We start from the raw sequence: 18,405 nt of genomic DNA, 5'->3' as shown, positions 1-18,405 counted from the left end.
TGAGAAAGCTCAAACTCAGAAAACTTCTGAGTTAGTTTTCTGAGTTTGAGATTTGCTTTTTGTTTTGAAAAATTTCTTTTTCTTTTTCTTAAGTTTGTGAATGTAGTTGAAACAGTAATAGATTTTAAGTTTTTTAGCATTTGAGTACTTAGAAATTTGTGCCCTGGATTTGCACAAAGAAATATTGAGTGGGGCTCCTTCAATTTACTGAAAATTTTGCATTTTCTTTTTACTTCCTCCATAAGTTTGAAGTCTATTTATTTATTTTGAGAGAGAGAGAGAGAGAGAGAGAGAGAATGTGTGTGAGCAGGGGAGGGGCAGAGAGAGAGAGAGGAGAGAGAGAACCCCAAGCAGGCTCTGTGCTCTCAAGGCAGAGCCTGATGCAGTGCTTGATCTCATGAACCATAAGATCATGACCTGAGCCGAAATCAAGAGTCAGATGCTTAACTGACTGAGCCACCCAGGTGCCCCTCCTTCCTCCATAAGTTTGAATTTCAGTTTTTGTTGGTATAGCAAAATAAATACCCTTCTATATGTTTTGGGATCATAAATGCAAAGAGAGAGGTTGAAATTGATAATTGAGGGGCAATCCTCCCCATAAAGAAGTCACTGATTCATAGTTTGACTAGACTCCCAAATTTAGACATAGGTATTCCCAGTTCTAATATTTAGACCTCAAATACCTGTATTCCCTAAGAGGTTTCAAAGAACAGTTTTGCCATCACAGGAATGTAATTTGGAAATTGGATATTCAATTATAAAGCAGTGTCACTACTAATTGGAAGTTCAGGTATTCTGGGTTCCGAGTATTCATCTATCCATACATCACACATTGGTTAAACGTCTACTGGCTATGTAACTGACATTGTGCTATGTGCTAGAGACAGATGAATAAGACAATGAACGCTTTTTAGTGGAAAAGACAGGAGGTAAACAGAAGACAAGTAAACACTGTGTGAAAAATGCTAGGTCACCAAAGTCAGATTTAGGGCAGAGGGAAGGCCAGAGTTCAGCCAAGTCATTCTAGCAGAGGTGACAGCTGAGCTGAGTGTTTGAGTCTTTTATATTTGGACATTTAGGAGTTAATTAACCAAGAGATCAAGTCAGGGTAGTGGGTGGGGAAGCAAAGGAGAAATTGTACAGTCACAATTTCTGTCACAAAAGCTCCTGATTTTCTAGATGGTCATAGACAAAGTGAATAATTTTCTCAGGTACAGATTCCTTAGTGGATGATGGAATGACAAACTTAACAAATTGTCCATGTACACGCTTACAAATCCCCAGTTTATTACTTAAGGTATATGGTGTTCAAAGACTATACATAGGTATTCATATGTATACACATATTATAAATAAATTGATCTATGTATATTTGTTGATGATCCTTAACTAATTCACATACATCAAAATCTTGATTCTCTGCCATTGGAAAGTTAATAAATGTAGGTGGTTTTAGAATCTGAGAGGCATGGGCTTATTTTCCAGATTTTCCACTTACTAGATGAATGAACTTGGAAAAATCACTTCATATCTCAGAGAGTCTGTTTCTTTGTAAACTGATAGTAATAATAGTTGCCATATAATTATTTGCTCAGGGTTAAATGAATATTTAAGTAAAGGTGGTCACAGAGCATATAGTTATGTAATAAATAGTAACTAATTATTATTATTATTGTTATTACTTAATTATCTTGTTTATAATAAGAATACTTATTCTTATTGTATAATAAGAATTGGGGCGCCTGGGTGGCGCAGTCGGTTAAGCGTCCGACTTCAGCCAGGTCACGATCTCGCGGTCCGTGAGTTCGAGCCCCGCGTCGGGCTCTGGGCTGATGGCTCAGAGCCTGGAGCCTGTTTCTGATTCTGTGTCTCCCTCTCTCTCTGCCCCTCCCCCGTTCATGCTCTGTCTCTCTCTGTCCCAAAAATAAATAAACGTTGAAAAAAAAATTAAAAAAAAAAGAATACTTATCTTATTGTATAATAAGAATATATTGTATAATAAGAATAATATTGTATAATAAGAAAGCCTGTTAAATCTTGCAGGCATGTTATTAATTCTTTCAGTGCTCTCACTATTTGCTGAATGCATCTTTCCACACATATAACCTAGTATTTTAATTGACTTGTTCAGGAGAAAGACCAGAATCTCATTCTTCTCCGTGAACCAAGAAGCTATCAGATATGTTCATTTCTAACGTGGGAAACTGAGGCATAGATGGATTGACTAATTTGGGCAGGGATCCAATTCATTAAATGGTAACATTCTCTGTCCAGCAGTCTTTCCATTAGACTGACTATGGAAATCTTAGAAGGCTTGGTCTGATTCTTTGTCATTATGGAAATATGTTATAAGCTTATCCAATTAGGTTGGCTTCTAGGCAGAGCCATCACTCTGAAAGTTAGGGTGCAAGCCAGTTATGTTAAAGTGGATTTACATGGCAAAGCAAGAAATGAGCCAGCTGTCAGTGTGTCTGCCCTTCAGTCCACTTCACCATTACGAATGATGCCTTTGAGGTTTTGTTCAGTGACAGATTGGATTCCAGACAATTGTAATTCTAGCTTGAAGATTTTTTGGAAATAAATGTTTTGAAAGATGCCAACTGAAAGTTTACTTCTGAAATATTTAATGGGTCTCTCTTTGGAGAGATGGATGTTTTGTAAGGGCCAGTGATTTTTTGCATATGCCTTAGATAGACCTCTTAAAATGGAACTTAAGTGAAACAAAACCAAAAACCCAAACATTTTCATTTGGAAGTTTTAATCTGTTTTAGCACAGTATGAAAAAAAAAATCTTTGTTCTTTCATCATTAGATACTCCCCTCTCCCCTTCCTCTTCTTTTGGTGAGATTCTAACTGTGGGATTTAGATTGCTTAATGTGTGCCCAGGGCAAAGACTGAAAGAATTGCATTATGCAGTCATGCAGTGGTGTGGGTGGGGTGGGAATTTAAGAGAACACTAAGTTCCAAGAATTACAGTTGCCACAAACAGATCTGTAGGACCTCCCTTAGGGCTGGAGGTTCCTAAGTCCTTATTTCCTGTGAAAATTGAAGGTCGAGGATAGCCCAAATAGTGGCAGAGACAGCTGCCATTTTATGCCCATATTAGTTGTTCATTATCCCTCTTTCAAAAAGAATCTCAGCAACAAAATTGCTCCTTTTAGTATATATCTGATTTGAATCTTGTAACAAAAATATTTTCAGAAGAGAAATTGAAAAACAGTATAAATGAATATTTCCTTCTTTTTAATTTAAAATTTTTACTATTGGAGTACAGTTGACATGTAACGTTATATTCTTTCAGATGTGCAACATAGTGATTCAGCAGTTTTATACATCACTCAGGGCTCACCATGATAAGTGTAGTCCCCATACAACGTTATTACAATGTACTGACTATATTCCCTATGCTGTACTTTCCATCGTCTTCATTTATTAATTTTATAAGTGGAAGTTTGTACCTGTTAATCCCCTTCACCTATTTCACCCATACCTCTGGCAGCCACCAGTTTGTTCTCTGTATTTATGAGTGTTTCTGTCTTTGTTGTTGCTGTTAAGTAAAATTCCAAAGAGCAGTCTACTCTGTTCTTCACGGACCTTGGAATTCTTAAAAATGAAATCCTAAGCCATTATGGTACCACAATAGTAATCAGCCCTCTAAAGGCAGTTCTGAATAGGGGAAGAATGGTAATTCAGATGGAAAAGAAGAGTCAAGCCAGATAACTATCTCTGGCTAATTTTGATCAAGGCTTTATTAGCTTACTACGGTTGGCCCCTTTGACATTTGATTTTTATCAAGCTCTATTCTTATTCCCCTGCTTTATTTACATATTGCTTAGAAATGGACAGAAATGAAATAAAAAATCACATCCATTTAGGGTGTGGGGCAGATCTGTTTTCCTTTCTTTGAATTTGCCAAATCTGTGTGTGTGTGTGTGTGTGTGTGTGTGGAAGCAAGAAGATGGATTTTATGAAGGCTTAATGGAGCAAGTATTAGGTTTCCTGGGGTTATTGAAGGTAGTCTACTTCCAACACAGCAGTATAAACACTTTAATTTTTTTGTTGAGTTTTGTGTGACTGCTGGATCTTCTCCCCCTTCCCACAAATCTACCAAGTGCAAATGCACATGCTGACAAATGGAATGCAAACAAATGGTATGCAATGGGTACATGATGGGCGAAATGTACAGAGGGGCTCTTACAGGCCATTACAAATGGTAGCCCCCAAGTGCCAAGTTATTTATAGAGAGGAGGAGCAGTGACTTCTTAACTTAGGGCTCAAAATAAAGAAGGGTTTGTCTACAAAAAAGAATGTAATGATTCAGTTCTGTGCATTTGTTTATTGATGATCACTTTTTCCCCTTACGTCTTGACATTCCACCAAAGCAAACTGTATGATCTTCCCCTCGGGAACCAACTCAGAGCTTAGCTTTATTTACAAGCTTCATTATACTAAAGAGCAAAATGTTCTAGCTGATTGAATAGATATTACATGGCAGCCCGCTGACCTCTGTATTTAGGAGAAATATTCAACTCCTACAGAGAAGTCCTAAATGTTAACTGATTCACAGTTTTTTTCCTCCTTTATTTACTATAGAGCAAACCACTGATTTTCCTTCCTCCCTCCAATCTTTCTTTCTTTCTTTCTTTCTTTCTTTCTTTCTTTCTTTCTTTCTTTCTTTCTTTCTTTCTTTCCTTCCTTCCTTCCTTCTCTGTTTCTCTGTTTCTCTGTTTCTCTCTTTCATATGATGTTTCTCTGTTTCAGGTAAGATCCTGAAATAAACAAAGAACTTTTGACTGATAAGCTGAGCTTCTAAATTTCGCACTTCCATTCTCTTGAAAGGCACCAAGTTCATACCACATTAGAGTTTTACCTTGATGAGGGAATATGGTAGGGTGCAAGATAGGAGGGAGTCTAATCTACTAATCATTGAGAATGTTGTGATATCAGGTCATGTGCATGTGGGCTCCTAGGCAAATAGGGAGACAACTGAGGAACGAATTCTTTGGCTCTGGGGCTCCAGAAACTGCTAGACACATCCTGAATAGTCAGGAAACTCACCTTGGTATAGGAGACTGATGAAAAGACTTGTACCTTGGTTTGGAAGGCTGATTAATTATTATAGGAGCGGAGAAGTTTTGTGTGTAAGACGTAACTGTCTTGGATTTGAACCTGAAGAAATCTGATCTCAGATCCTGGGTAAGAGCTATAAAAACCAACAGAGTATAGTGCCATTAGTAGCCTAATAAGAAACTCTAAAGAGCGGGGAGGAGAGGAGCTGCTTTATAGAAGAGGCCACCAAAGAAAGAGCAGAGAAGTCTAACAAAAGACTCAGAGTGTGTGGAGCCTCTCCACCCCCACCCGGGTCAACAAGAATCGGCAAAGATTGGACCTTTAGGAGTGGAGTGCCCTCACAGACTGGAGGCTAAAGAGTCAAAGATTACTGCAACTGTCACTATATTCCTGATGATCTCCCTGGCTCTCTAGGACTGATGTGGCCTGGGGAAGAGCTCTCAGCACACAATGGTTACTCCAACATCAAAATGTAAATTCAACATTCTACAGAAGATTTTTTTTTCTTTTTTTGAGGAGAAAAACCTGAATTTTTCTAAAGTCATTTTGATAGGTATTAAAATAATAGCTGAGTGTCTTTGTTTCCCACAACAATATCACTGGAGCTTTTATACCTTTCTCTGTCAAAAGCTCTTGGTTCTTTCTGCCAAACGAAGGAGTGCTAACACATTTGAATCTTGTAGCCAACATTCTAGCAGCATGCATAATTAATCCCATATCATGGCCAGTTTCCTTTCTGTTTTTCAAATGTGTACAGAACTCTTGGTTATTACCTGTATCCTCACTCCCGACAACGAAGTCCACGTGCAGCATGCACGCTGTTCTGCTCTCTTGGGCCTTAGGTTTCAGTAGGGAAAGACAGACATGAGAAAAGCAAATGCATGAGCACAGTTTTAGCTGGTGTTAAGTTCTATAGAGAAAACCAAGCAGAACTTTCAGTAGAGTTACTTGTTGGGGGCGGTGGTGGTGATGGGTGGTGAGCTAATTGAGACTAAGCAGTCATGGAAAGCTTCTCTGAGGAGGTAGTATTTGAATTATTCCAAGTTGAAAACTCATGGATCTTTATGAATTGGATTCCTTTTTTCATAGTTCTGGACCTTTGAATTTGGCTCAATACTTTGGTTTTTCTCTGCTTTTTCTAAACTAGCCAAACCTTCTTGTGGTTGCCATATAAGCATTTAATAGGTTTGAAAATTGTGCATAAGGGAGAGTTGGTTTCTTTTTAAGAATTATAGTAAATATCTCACAGGTAGGGAAAACTGCATCTGGGTAATGGGTAATAGTTAAAAAATAGCCTCATGACTTTAAATAGCCAGACTTTAGCTATGAGCATAGTTATTTGAGAAATAATAGATTTTTTTTTTTTTTTTTTTTTTTTTTGCCAATGAAAAGTGACTTTGCTTTTAGGAATTTTATATATTTACACCCATCCCAACATTGTTGGCATGGGAGTTAGGTCTTTTCGATGGCTTCCCAAAGAAGTTACCAAAAAAGTTATCTCGGTCTTTTCAGAATTTAGTGATGTGAAAAGAGAAATGATGTGGGCAATTCCTAAAAATGTTAGAGCCATAGCCTCCTCAGAAAATGTATCCCACCCAATGTCCTCATTGTTAACCCAACTTGCCTGACCTTCCTTTATGTATTTTGACCAGCTACATGGGTAATTGGATTCTGGGGCAAATATTTCAAGGGTGATAGTTTCCACTCTATAGATTGTGAGGTATCGATGAGCCAGCCAGTGATGCCTTATCTCATTGGTAGGTACCAGTCAGGTGTTGTCCTCATGGCCCCCTTCCTGTGATGCTTCAGGAGACATGGAGAGGATCCAGGGGTTTAATGCCACTACAGGCTTGCCTGGAGGTCCTCCTGTTCTGATCTTTCCTCCTCAAGGAATTACATAAAAATATAGCTCCAAGACAGAAAAAATTTAGAGACCCTTTTAAAGCTTATACTAACTGAAAGATAGTATTTGAATGAGGCACTGATGTGGTCAACTGTTTGGTTCATTAATGATTCATTCCCATAGATATTTATATGGGAGGGAGCATGGGTAGGTGGGGAGACCCCAAAGCATGATGCAGGTCTGTCACCTGAAAAAGGAAAGGGGCAAGGAAGTAAGGGTTATTTAGGAAGAATTTCAGACCTCAGTGCCATTTTCAGAAAGTGTTGGATAGGTTAGTGGAGAGTTCCTGGACCAAGGTTGCCCATTAGAGGAGTCCTGCATTGAAACCACCTGCTTCTAGTTCTCTTACTGCTTTTAGTCATCCTGGGAGCAGCCGCAGGAAGCACTGCCTCAGAGTGAACAATGAACATCAAAACAGATCTGAAGGTGTGCACCTAGAGACCAACCATGCCCTCTGAGAGAGGTTTTCTTGAAGGGAGCTCTAAATGGTGCACCCAGGGGCCCCACCGCTGACATGCAGGTGTTTATCATGAACAACTCTTGGTGAGGGAGGATAAGTGAGAGGAAAACAGGTTTGTTTTTTGTTTGTTTGTGTATAAATTAGGAGTGTGGCTGCACGCTTGATAAAATTGAAATACCTAAGACATCCACACGGAGACAGGTATACTAGACAGGAGTTGGGAGAAGAAATTTGGGCTGGAAAATCTAATTTTGAAGTCATCATCTTTTATAGATGCTATTTAAAGTCATGGGAATAGAAGAGAACATTTTAGGGGAGAGAATGTAGAGAAAGAAGAAAGTGTCCAAGATTGAGCTCTATGGAAGTCCAGTACTAAGAGGTCAGTACAGGAGGAGAAGCAAGGACACTGGGTAGGAGCAGCCAGAAAGGGAGCTGGAAAGGCAGGAAGGTGTGCAAGATGAGTATTACAAAAGGAAGAACGTGAGACAGTGGCATCGGATGCTGCGTTTTGGGTTAAATTAGGAGAGAACAGAAAAGTGGAGGAGAGAATTGACACTATGGACGTCTATATTTAGTGTCACAGTGAGTTCCCAGGACAGTTTGGAACAGGCTAAAGAGACAATAACAAATGAAGAAGCGGGGCAACTATGCATTTAAATCTCAAAAAATGGCCGTTTTTGGAAGCAGGGAGGTAGGGCAGTGGCTGGAAGTGGGTATGGAGACAAGAAAGTTCTTGATTTTAATGACTATAGATATTGGAAAATATTTGTCAGCCAGTGGGAATGATACTAATGGAGGGTGAGCCACAGATTTTGTAAGACAAAGGAGGGGTAGTTAATGAAGAAAAGTTGTTGAAAGAGGAGTCTGGGTCCTGAGTGCAGATAGAGGCACTGGCCTTTGCTAAGAGAAGCGGATGGATAATCACTTGTGGTGTAATGTGTGAAACAGCGTCCTTTTCCAGGGCTCTGCAGTGCCTTGCCCCTTGACTTTCTGTTCATCCAGAGGACACTAGAAGGTAGTCTTCATTCTGTGTGGTTACATGCTCAGCTAGAGATTCTATTACCAGGAGGAAAGACAAATGGGTATTGAAGGACAACTAAGAGTCTTTGACACAAAATCTTTCATTAGAGTTATTTCTAGGTACTATACATTTTTGTTGCTATTGTGAATTATATATATTATTTATATATATTAATTTATTTGTATATATGTTTAAAGTTACATTCCACAATTCTTCTCTCAAACACAGATTTTATCATACCACTTCTCTGCCTCCTTTAATTACACAATAAGGTCCAAACCTCTAGCCTGGCAGTCAAAACCTCTGCAACCTGACCCTGCCCTACCTGATCTCCACACTCCCCATTTTACTCACTATCCCCTTGCTATGAGATCCACCTGTGAAGTTACTCAGTCCCTCCTTTCCTCCCCAGCTTTAGAACTTCTCACCCTTCCGAGGCCTGCTGAAAGGACACCTCCTCTCTGAAGCCTTCCTAGATTGATAGAACTAATTTTTCTTTCATGTGGCACCATAGCCCGTACCTACTTTGATTATACTGCTTAATAAATTGTAATCTTAAATGTATCTGGAGATCTGTATGCCCAATAGAACATGACATCTACAAGTTCAGCAAGTGTTTTAATCATCTGGTAGTAAATTCCTATTTGATTCTTAATATCAAATGCATAAAATATATTTCTGGAGAATTTTACTTTATAAGCTTATGAAGGCCATTTGATGACATTGGGCCTGCTTCTTTCACAAAAGGTGACAGTACAGCAGTTCTTTTGCATTGGACCTAACACTGTTGAGTATTTGGGTGGAAATGTAGCTGTCCCTGCACTATTACCATTTCTTCTTTGTCGCAAGAGCAGATTTTACCCAAAGACGGGCATATTTGTCAGTTAGGAAGTACTGGGTAGCGAGAGAAGGAAGGGGGCGAAATATACTTCTCTTGAACACATGTCTCTTCTTTCCAGTTTGCCTGGCCTGGAAGGACATAAATGTGGGGTGATGGAGTGTACACCTTAAATTTTGTTGGACTCTCTATCTCCCTCTCTTTACATTCCTAAAGTTGTATAATTATTTAGCAGTTATTATGTGCCAGCTACTTTTTTTTTTTTAATTTTGAGAGAGAGTGCAAGCAGGGGAGAGGGGTGGGGGAAGGGGGAGGGAGAGAGCAAGAGAGCGAGAGTGAGAGACAGAGAGAGAGAGAGAGAGAGAGAGAGAGAGAGAGAGAGAGAGAATCTTAAGCAGGCTCTGTGCTCAGCATGGAGCTGGATGAGAGGCTAGATCCCATGACCCTGGGATCATGACCTGAGTCAAAATCAAGAGCCAGAAGCTCAACCGACTGGGCCACTCAGGTGCCCCCTGTGCCAGCTGCTTTAAAGTGCTATGACTTTCTAATCTCATTTAATTCTTACAACAGTCCTGTAAGATAGGCACTGTTATTATTTCCATTGGAAATTGAGACCAAAGTGGTAAGGAGACTTCGTGCAAAGTCACACATGCAGCCTATGGCAGAGAGAGCTTTGAATCCTTTTTTGCTTGGATTTGGAAACTGAACTCTAAACACTGTGCTCTGAAAACCTGCCTAGGTTAGTTTGGTCCATGCGTATTTCTGTGAGGAAGGCTTACAGCCCCAGGATAGTGATGGAGTAGATTTAAGAGACACCCATGGTGTGTGACTTAGCAGCAGGGCTCAGGTCAAATTTCAGGAAAGATAAAGAGCTTCTTTCAGTGTTTTCCAGATTCTTCTTTCCTGTAGTCTATTTTAATGCTGTCCTGCAGCTGTCCAAACCTCACGCAAGGTTTCTTTTTTTCAAAAGACATAATTTGCATACCACACAATTCACCCATGAAAGTGGCTTTTTAGTAGATTTAGAGGTATGCATCCATCATGGCAATCAATTTTAGAACCTATTTATTACTCCAAAAGGAAACCCATACCCCTTAGCCATCACTCACAATCTCCCTGTAGCCACAGCTCTAGGCAACCACTAATCTATTTTCTGTCTCTAGATTTGTCTATTCTGAACATTTCATATAAATGAAATCATACAATATATGGCTTTTTGTTTCTGACATCTTTTGTTCAGTGTAATTTTTTTAATTAAAAAATTTTTAGTGTTTGTTTACTTTTTTTTAATGTGAAATTTATTGTCAAATTGGTGTCCATACAACACCCAGTGCTCATCCCAACAGGTGCCCTCCTCAATACCCATCACCTACCTTCCCCTCCCACCCCCCCATCAATCCTCAGTTTGTTCTCAGTTTTTTTTTTTTTTTAATTTTTTTTTAACGTTTATTTATTTTTGAGACAGAGAGAGACAGAGCATGAACGGGGGAGGGGCAGAGAGAGAGGGAGACAGAATCTGAAGCAGGCTCCAGGCTCTGAGCCATCAGCACAGAGCCCAACGCGGGGCTCGAACTCACGGACCGCGAGATTGTGACCCGGGCTGAAGTCAGACGCTTAACCGACTGAGCCACCCAGGCGCCCCTGTTCTCAGTTTTTAAGTCTTATGCTTTGGCTCTCTCCCACTCTAACCTCTTTTTTTTTTTTTTTCCTTCCCCTCCCCCATGGGTTTCTGTTAAGTTTCTCAGGATCCACATAAGAGTGAAACCATATGGTATCTGTCTTTCTCTGTATGGCTTATTTCACTCAGCATAACACTCTCCAGTTCCGTCCATGTTGCTACAAAGGGCCATATTTCATTCTTTCTCATTGCCACGTAGTACTCCATTGTGTATATAAACCACAATTTCTTTATCCATTCATCAGTTGATGGACATTTAAGCTCTTTCCATAATTTGGCTATTGTTGAGAGTGCTGCTATAAACATTGGGGTACAAGTGCCCCTATGCATCAGTACTCCTGTATCCCTTGGGTAAATTCCTAGCAGTGTTATTTCTGGGTCATAGGGTAGTTCTATTTTTAATTTTTTGAGGAACCTCCACACTGTTTTCCAGAGCGGCTGTACCAGTTTGCATTCCCACCGACAGTGCAAGAGGGTTCCCTTTTCTCAAAAATATGGAACGCTTCACGAATTTGTGAGTCATCCTTGCACAGGGGCCATGCTAATCTTCTCTGTATCGTTCCAATTTTAGTATATGTGCTGCTGAAGCGAGCACAATGTTGTTTACTTTTGAGAGAGAGAGAGAGAGAGAGAGAGCAAGCGAGTGAGTGGGGGAAGTACAGAGAGAGAAGGAGACACAGAATCCAAAGCAGCCTCCAGGCTCTGAGCTGTCAGCACAGAGCCCAACATGGGGCCTGAACTCACGGACCGTGAGATCATGACCTGAGCTGAAGTGGGCTGCTTAACCGATGGAGCCTCCCAGGAGCTCCTCAGTGTAATGTTTTTAAGGTTCATCCATGTTGTATCATATATCGGGACTTCAGATCTTTTTGTGGCCATATAATATCCCACAGTTTGGATATACCACATTGTATTTATCTATTCATCAGTTGATGGACGCTTGGGTTGTTTTCTTTTTAGCTCTTATGAATAATACTGATGTGAATATCACTGAAGGTTTCGTATTCCATCTGTTCAATTTTTCTACTCAGAACTTCCACTTGCTCAAATCTAAGTTCAGAGGCAGGAGAATATTAGAACACTCCAATTATCAGAATTTATACTGAGGTGTAGATGACTAATGTGCTAAGTGCACATTACAAGGGGAGTGTTAGAACTCAAATGAACTTTGAATTGGTGAAATAATTGCAGATAGTTGTTTGTGAAAATGAAGTCTTCCCAGAGTCCTTTTCTCACACTGGCTGCTGCTGCTTACTGTTTTCTCCATACCCACAAAATTCCCAAGGAGGCAGTGTAGCAGTCCCTTCTGAAAAGCTTTGATTCTTTCAACAGTTGTGTGTTTAACCCCCCCTTCATTTTCCTCTGGTCACGTTCTATTTTTCTTCTCTGTAGTGATTGTCCTGGGGCAAATAAAAAGATGTTACTCCGAATTTTGTCATTACTTATAATTGCAATATCTTCATCTCTTCCTACTCCATGATTATCACTTTCTATCTTCTAGCTCACTCATTCTAGAATCATGATTCCAATCATTTGATCCCACCCAGATCTCCAAACCCGTTGATCCTACTTCCTTGTCACTGTCACCCTCTGATGTCTTTTCTGTCTTTTTATTTTATAACTTTACTTTTTAAAAAAAATGTTTATTTTATTGAGAGAGAGAGAGAGAGAATGGGAGAGAGAGAGGCAGAGAGAATTCCAAGTAGGCTGGGCGCTGTCACTGCAGAGCCCAACTCGGGGCTTGAACTCGTGAACTATTAGATCATGACCTGAGCTGAAACCAAGAGTCGGGCACTTAACCAACTGAGCCACTCAGGTGCCTCCTCTTTTCTATCTTGACCAAGTTTAAATTCCATTTGCAGTCAGTGTAATTACTCCGTTGCATATACCCCCAATTCCTTTGCTGTTTTTGGCTTCAGTGTTCTTCCTTGCTCAAGCCACCAATTCTGTCTACTACATACCCACACCAATGAATCTGAGAAGAATGAGAGGAAAACAGACAATCTTGCCTGACTGTATAATTTGTCCAATTTTTAAAAATGTTTATTTATATCTGAGAGAGAGAGAGAGAGAAAGCACGAATGGGGGAGGAGGAGAGAGAGAGAGAGCAGGAGACAGAGGATCCTAAGTAGGCTCTGTGCTGACAGCAGCTAGCCCGATGGTGGGGCTTGAACTCACAAGCCATGAGACCATGACCTGAGCCGAAGTGGGATGGTGGGGCTCGAATTCACAAACCATGGTATCATGACCTGAGCCAAAGTCAGATGCTCAACTGACTGAGCTACCCAGGCACTCCTAATTTTCCCAAATTTATTCCACTATACATTAGTGACTACCTACTTGAAGTGAGCCTCCAGTGCTTTCTGCTTTATCCCGAATGCTGCCTGATAATTACGTTTCTTGATTCTCTTGACTTTCCCACATTTCTAGTTTTTTTTCACATCTCTCCTCAATCTTCAAATACCTCCTCCATCATCCTCAATCACAACTGAAAGGTAATGCTCCATCTGCATCCATTAGCCCCACCATCAGCACTTGTTTCTATGGTCTCACCTTAGTGAGGAAGCTAATGCTTCCACTTGAGTGTTGGATCCCACCCTTTCCTGCCTACTGAAAGTCAATTCTCCCCTCTCTCTCCTACTTCATCAACTTTTTACTTTCTTGGAACTATTAAAATTTTTTGTAATGTTTATTTTATTTTTGAGAGAGAGAGAGAGACAGAGAGAGACAGAGACAGAGCATGAGTGGGGGAGGGGCAGAGAGAGAGAGGAAGACACAGAATCCCAAGCAGGCTCCAGGCTTTGAGCTGACAGCACAGAGCCCAATGTGGGGCTCGAACCCACAAACAATGAGATCATGACCTGAGCTGAAGTCATTCGCTTAACCAACCTAGACACCCAGGTGCCCCTCGCTTTCTTGGAACTTTATTATCATATACAAATATACTATTTTCCATCTTAAATAATGAAAACCAAAGCTTTCTAATGTCTCTACCATCCCTGCTAGTCACCACCCATTTCTTGGCTTTCTTTTGCAGTGAAATTCTTTGAAGCAGTTGCCTTTATTCACTTCCTTCTTGAAATCTCCACCAGAAGAGCTAAATAGTATCTTCAACAATATATCCAAAGTGGAGCGTCTGATCTTCACCCCTGCAGGAATTCTCCATTTGTCTCCATCTTGGTTGGTGGCAGTACCCACCCTTTTAACTGCTCAGAGCCAAGTTCCTAGAGTTATACCTCATCTTCTCTTTCTCTCTTGCCCCACATCCAATAAGTCAGAAAATCTCATTTGCTCTACCTTTAAACAGAATGCTTTATCTGATCAATTCTCATCATTTCCACTATTAGCACCCTGGTGAAAGCTTACTATTGTCTCTCACCCCTAACTGGTCTCCCTGGTTCCATCCTTGCTCTTTACCATTTGTTTCAACAAGAACTGATCCTTATAAAGCTTGAGTCAGGTCATGTCATTCCTCTGCATCAAACTCTCAGTATAAAAGCCAAAATACTAACAATGTCCTACAAATTCCTGTATGAACTGGGCCTCTATTAATCTCTGACCTCATCTTCTATTATACTTTCTCTCCTCCTCACACAAGCCAATGTGCTCCACCTCGGGGCCTTTGCACAGGCCACTTCCTGGAAATCTCTTCCACTGTATACATATAAGACTAGCTCCTTCACCTGCTGTAAGCCTTTTTGAACATCACCTTCTCAATGAGCTACTCTAGGCCACCCTATTTAAAATTGTAGAGTATCTCTGCCCTGATCTTCTTACCTGTTCGGTTTTTGCATGGTGTTTACCCCTTCTAATACACTACATAATTTCTGGGCATTTTTCTAATGTTTATTTTTGTTTCTGTTTCTTTCCACTAGAATGTAAGCACCACAGAGTCTGGGATTTTTGTTTTATCCACAACCATTTAGTGCTGGCTCATAGTAGGTGCTCAATAAATATGTGATTAATGAATTACTCTGAGAGATTGAGAAATGCATTCAGTATCACCTGTTAAATTTATTGATCAAATTGCTCTACTATGTGAAATATCAATTTTCTTTGAAAGTTTGGTACTAGAGCCATATATTAAGTCTGATGTGTATTTAAAAAAATTTTTTTAATATTTATTCATTATTGAGAGATAGAGAGAGACTGAGCATGAGCAGGGGAGGGCAGAGAGAGGGGGAGACACAGAATCCGAAGCAGGCTCCAGGCTCCGAGCTGTCAGCACAGAGCCCGATGTAGGGCTCAAACTCACAAACCGCGAGATCATGACCTGAGCCGAAGTCGGATGCCCAACCGACTGAGCCACCCAGGTGCCCCAACTCTGATGCTTATTTAAAAAAATCACATATATATATATATATATATATATATATATATTTTTTTTTTTTTTTTTTTTGTTTACACCCCCATGGCTACCCTTGTCATAAGTTTTCATTGAAATTGTTATTTTAAAAGTTTGCTATAGAAAAATCTTTGTTTTAGTCTACATTATATTTAAAAGCAACATTTTTTTGATAACTAAAACCTAAAGTCATGCATTTGCTCTAAAAAGAGAAGTTTGAAGTGGTGGTATGAGCTTCATGGCTTGGAATTTGGCATTGAGGACTCCCCGGAATTCTCCAACTGCTGGAGACCTAGCTGGGAGCTAAGAATAGTGCAGAACGTAAACTTCTATAGTAGCAACTGTGAAAGGAATTTTTAGAAGCAGTGTGAGACTATAGCATTGTTAGAGAGTTTGGCAAATGGCACTCTTTAATTGTCAAAAGTACATATTTTTAATTATGTATTTTACTATCCTAAGTTCAAATGGAAGAGCTTGTAGGACCTTGCTTCCTGGTTTCATTAATTATCTCTATTCATTCATGTCTTATTTAACATTATTAGTAGGGAACATAGAGCAAAGGTCTATATTTGGCAGAAGACATGTGCTTATTGCCACATTTTATAGGAGTACTGTCAAGGCTTCCCAGAAATGCATGTGGCAGTTTTATTTGACATTGGATTGTAATTTGTTGCATTCATTTTAGACTCGAGATCCTCATTTTTGCTTGCAGTTCAGGGTGGGTTCAAGGAAAGTCTAGGAGAATGTGGGCAGCACATTGGTGTTTCCTTCTATCTGTCCTTCTGGCATTCTTATTTTCCCTTTCAGCATTTTGATCCTTGTGTGCAATTTGGTCATGGAGAATCCCACGGAGCCCTCCCCTCCTCAGGCAGTGCCTTATGCCCTGGCTCTACCTGGCTCTTTCCCCTTCAAGGGAAACATATTCTTTTTTAAAAAATATATTTTTGGTTTATTTATTTATTTTTGAGGGGGGGGGGAAGAAAGTGAGAGGGGGAGGGGCAGAGAGAGAGAGGGAGAGAGAGAGGATCCCAAGGGAGATAGGGCTCGAACTCATGAACCATGAGATCATGACCTGAGCCAAAATCAAGAGCAGATGCTTAACTGACTGAGCCACCCAACCACCCCTGGAAACCTATTCTTAATTGCTTGAGGGGAAAAGTTAGTTTACATTATTTTTTCCTTATAAAATAAGAAAATTAGTCTATATATATCCAAGCTACCTTCCTGCTCTAAAATCTTGTGCTTTTATGACTCTGTCTCTTCTCTGGGCAAAATGAAAACTACTGATTATAAACTTTCTTGAGAAAACTCATGTTCATCATATTTGTGGAATTATTCTTGTTGTTTTGTCTATCTTTTCTTTCTCTCTTTTTCTTGTATTCTCAGAAATATCATCTGGAGCAAAAATAGTATTCTACTTATAGTACATTTCATAGAAAACAGGTCTGTTTCACACTCAGTTTCTGGGTGTTTGGATTCAAGCCCTTAACGGGGACTGATGGATAGTTGGTGGCAAGGTATTGTACTTGTCCCACTCTGGCTGAATGCACTGTTTACAGACAGCTTTGCCATGTGATTCTCCACTTTTGGACTCCACATGGATCACTGAGTCCTCGATAGAAATATTTATTCAAAGGTGTAATACTACTGGTAATATTGTGGTTTGATAGACATGGTCTTTGCAGGCAGCCCCATGTGAGAGCACACCATAGACCAGTAAGAAGTAAATGAATGTTGGGGTGCCTGGGTGGTTCAGTCGGTTAAGCATCCGACTTTGGCTCAGGTCATGATCTCACAGCTTGTGAGTTCAAGCCCCGCATAGGGCTCTGTGCTAACAGCTCAGAGCCTGGAGCCTGCTTCGGATTCTGTGTTTCCCTCTCTCTCTGTCCCTCCCCTGCTCGCATGCTGTCTCCCTCTCAAAAATAAACATTAAAGAAAATTTTTTTAAAAAGTAGATGAATATTATTGTCCATCCTGAAGCCCACAGGCCTCTGCTGAGATTAATTGTTAGCAAGCTCTCCCCAAGATCCCTGACCATAAAGCACTGTAGGGAATGCAAAAGATTACAGTCATTACCCTGATGAAAAGCTGAGCTAATTTTGCCTGGATCTGACCCTCTGGTTCCAGGGAGTCTATTTATTCCAATCCTGTTACTAAGAGGACACGCTCTAATGACGACATCGAGAGTGTTGATTAGTTGCTCATCAGGTGCGGCCCCCCAGCATTTCCTTTAGAGCTCACAGATATATTTCCCTGGAATTTAAAACACCTTCTGAAACATGGGTCCTTCTATTGTTTGTCAATCATCCCTGCTTTGTAGCTGGTCAGTTGCTGCAGCCAGAGTGGAAGGACAGACAACCTCAAACACACGAGCTGGAGTGAGGCCCACTGCAGGAGCCACAGGGGAGAGGACAGAAGGACAGGTGCCAGCACCCAGGACACAGTCAGGACAGTGTCCTCACAGCAAAGGACTAGGGGAACACAGGCAAACTACCTGCAGAGCAAACTCATTAACTTTCATGTTCTTTTCCAGAGCTTTCTTCTTTGTTTCTGTGTGACTGGCAGACACCCACAGTCACACTTGATTATAGTATTACTTTCTTCGTTACCAAGGCAGTTTCATTACTGAAACCTGGTGAAATATTATAAAGAAAACTGTCATGCTGTGCCCCTTAAAGAGGCCCAATGAAGGAAAATACATTCTTAAAAAGAGAAGTGATGATTTAGATCAAGTTTTCTTAGCCCTAAATACTGCTGTCTATGTGATGCAGAATTGACTTGGGAGGCAGAGGGGGAAGAATTTGGAATACTAGTTTTAGTTAAACTATGGTTTCAGCACACGGTTAAAAGTGGTAAGTTGGGGTTAATTAGAAATGAAATGACGTGGCAGTATCCGCTTAAGTAATAGCTATCGGGGTGGGGGGGGGGGCTGAGTCGGTGGAACATCTGACTCTTGATTTTGGTTCAGGTTGTGATCTTGTGGTTTGTGGGATCGAGCCCTCCATTGGGCTCCATGTTGACAGTGCGGACCCTGCTTGGAATTCTCTCACTCTCCCTTTCTCCCCATCTCTTTCTGACCTTCCCCCCTCT

At 40.5% G+C, this 18,405-nt stretch overlaps 1 non-coding gene across 1 annotated transcript; it reads right to left on the bottom strand.

The window, feature by feature from the left end:
- Window positions 1-11,458: 11,458 nt before the first annotated feature.
- Window positions 11,459-11,565, bottom strand: LOC112849016 (U6 spliceosomal RNA). The gene has a single exon (XR_003222467.1). It is a non-coding gene; the product is annotated as a U6 spliceosomal RNA (small nuclear RNA).
- Between the last annotated feature and the right edge of the window lie 6,840 nt (window positions 11,566-18,405).

The sequence above is a fragment of the Puma concolor genome, chromosome C1 (assembly GCF_028749965.1).
Source record: "Puma concolor isolate L17-30 chromosome C1, mPumCon1.1.hap2, whole genome shotgun sequence".
Classification (NCBI taxonomy): domain Eukaryota; kingdom Metazoa; phylum Chordata; class Mammalia; order Carnivora; family Felidae; genus Puma; species Puma concolor.
This window is presented reverse-complemented; position numbering and strand designations above follow the sequence as displayed.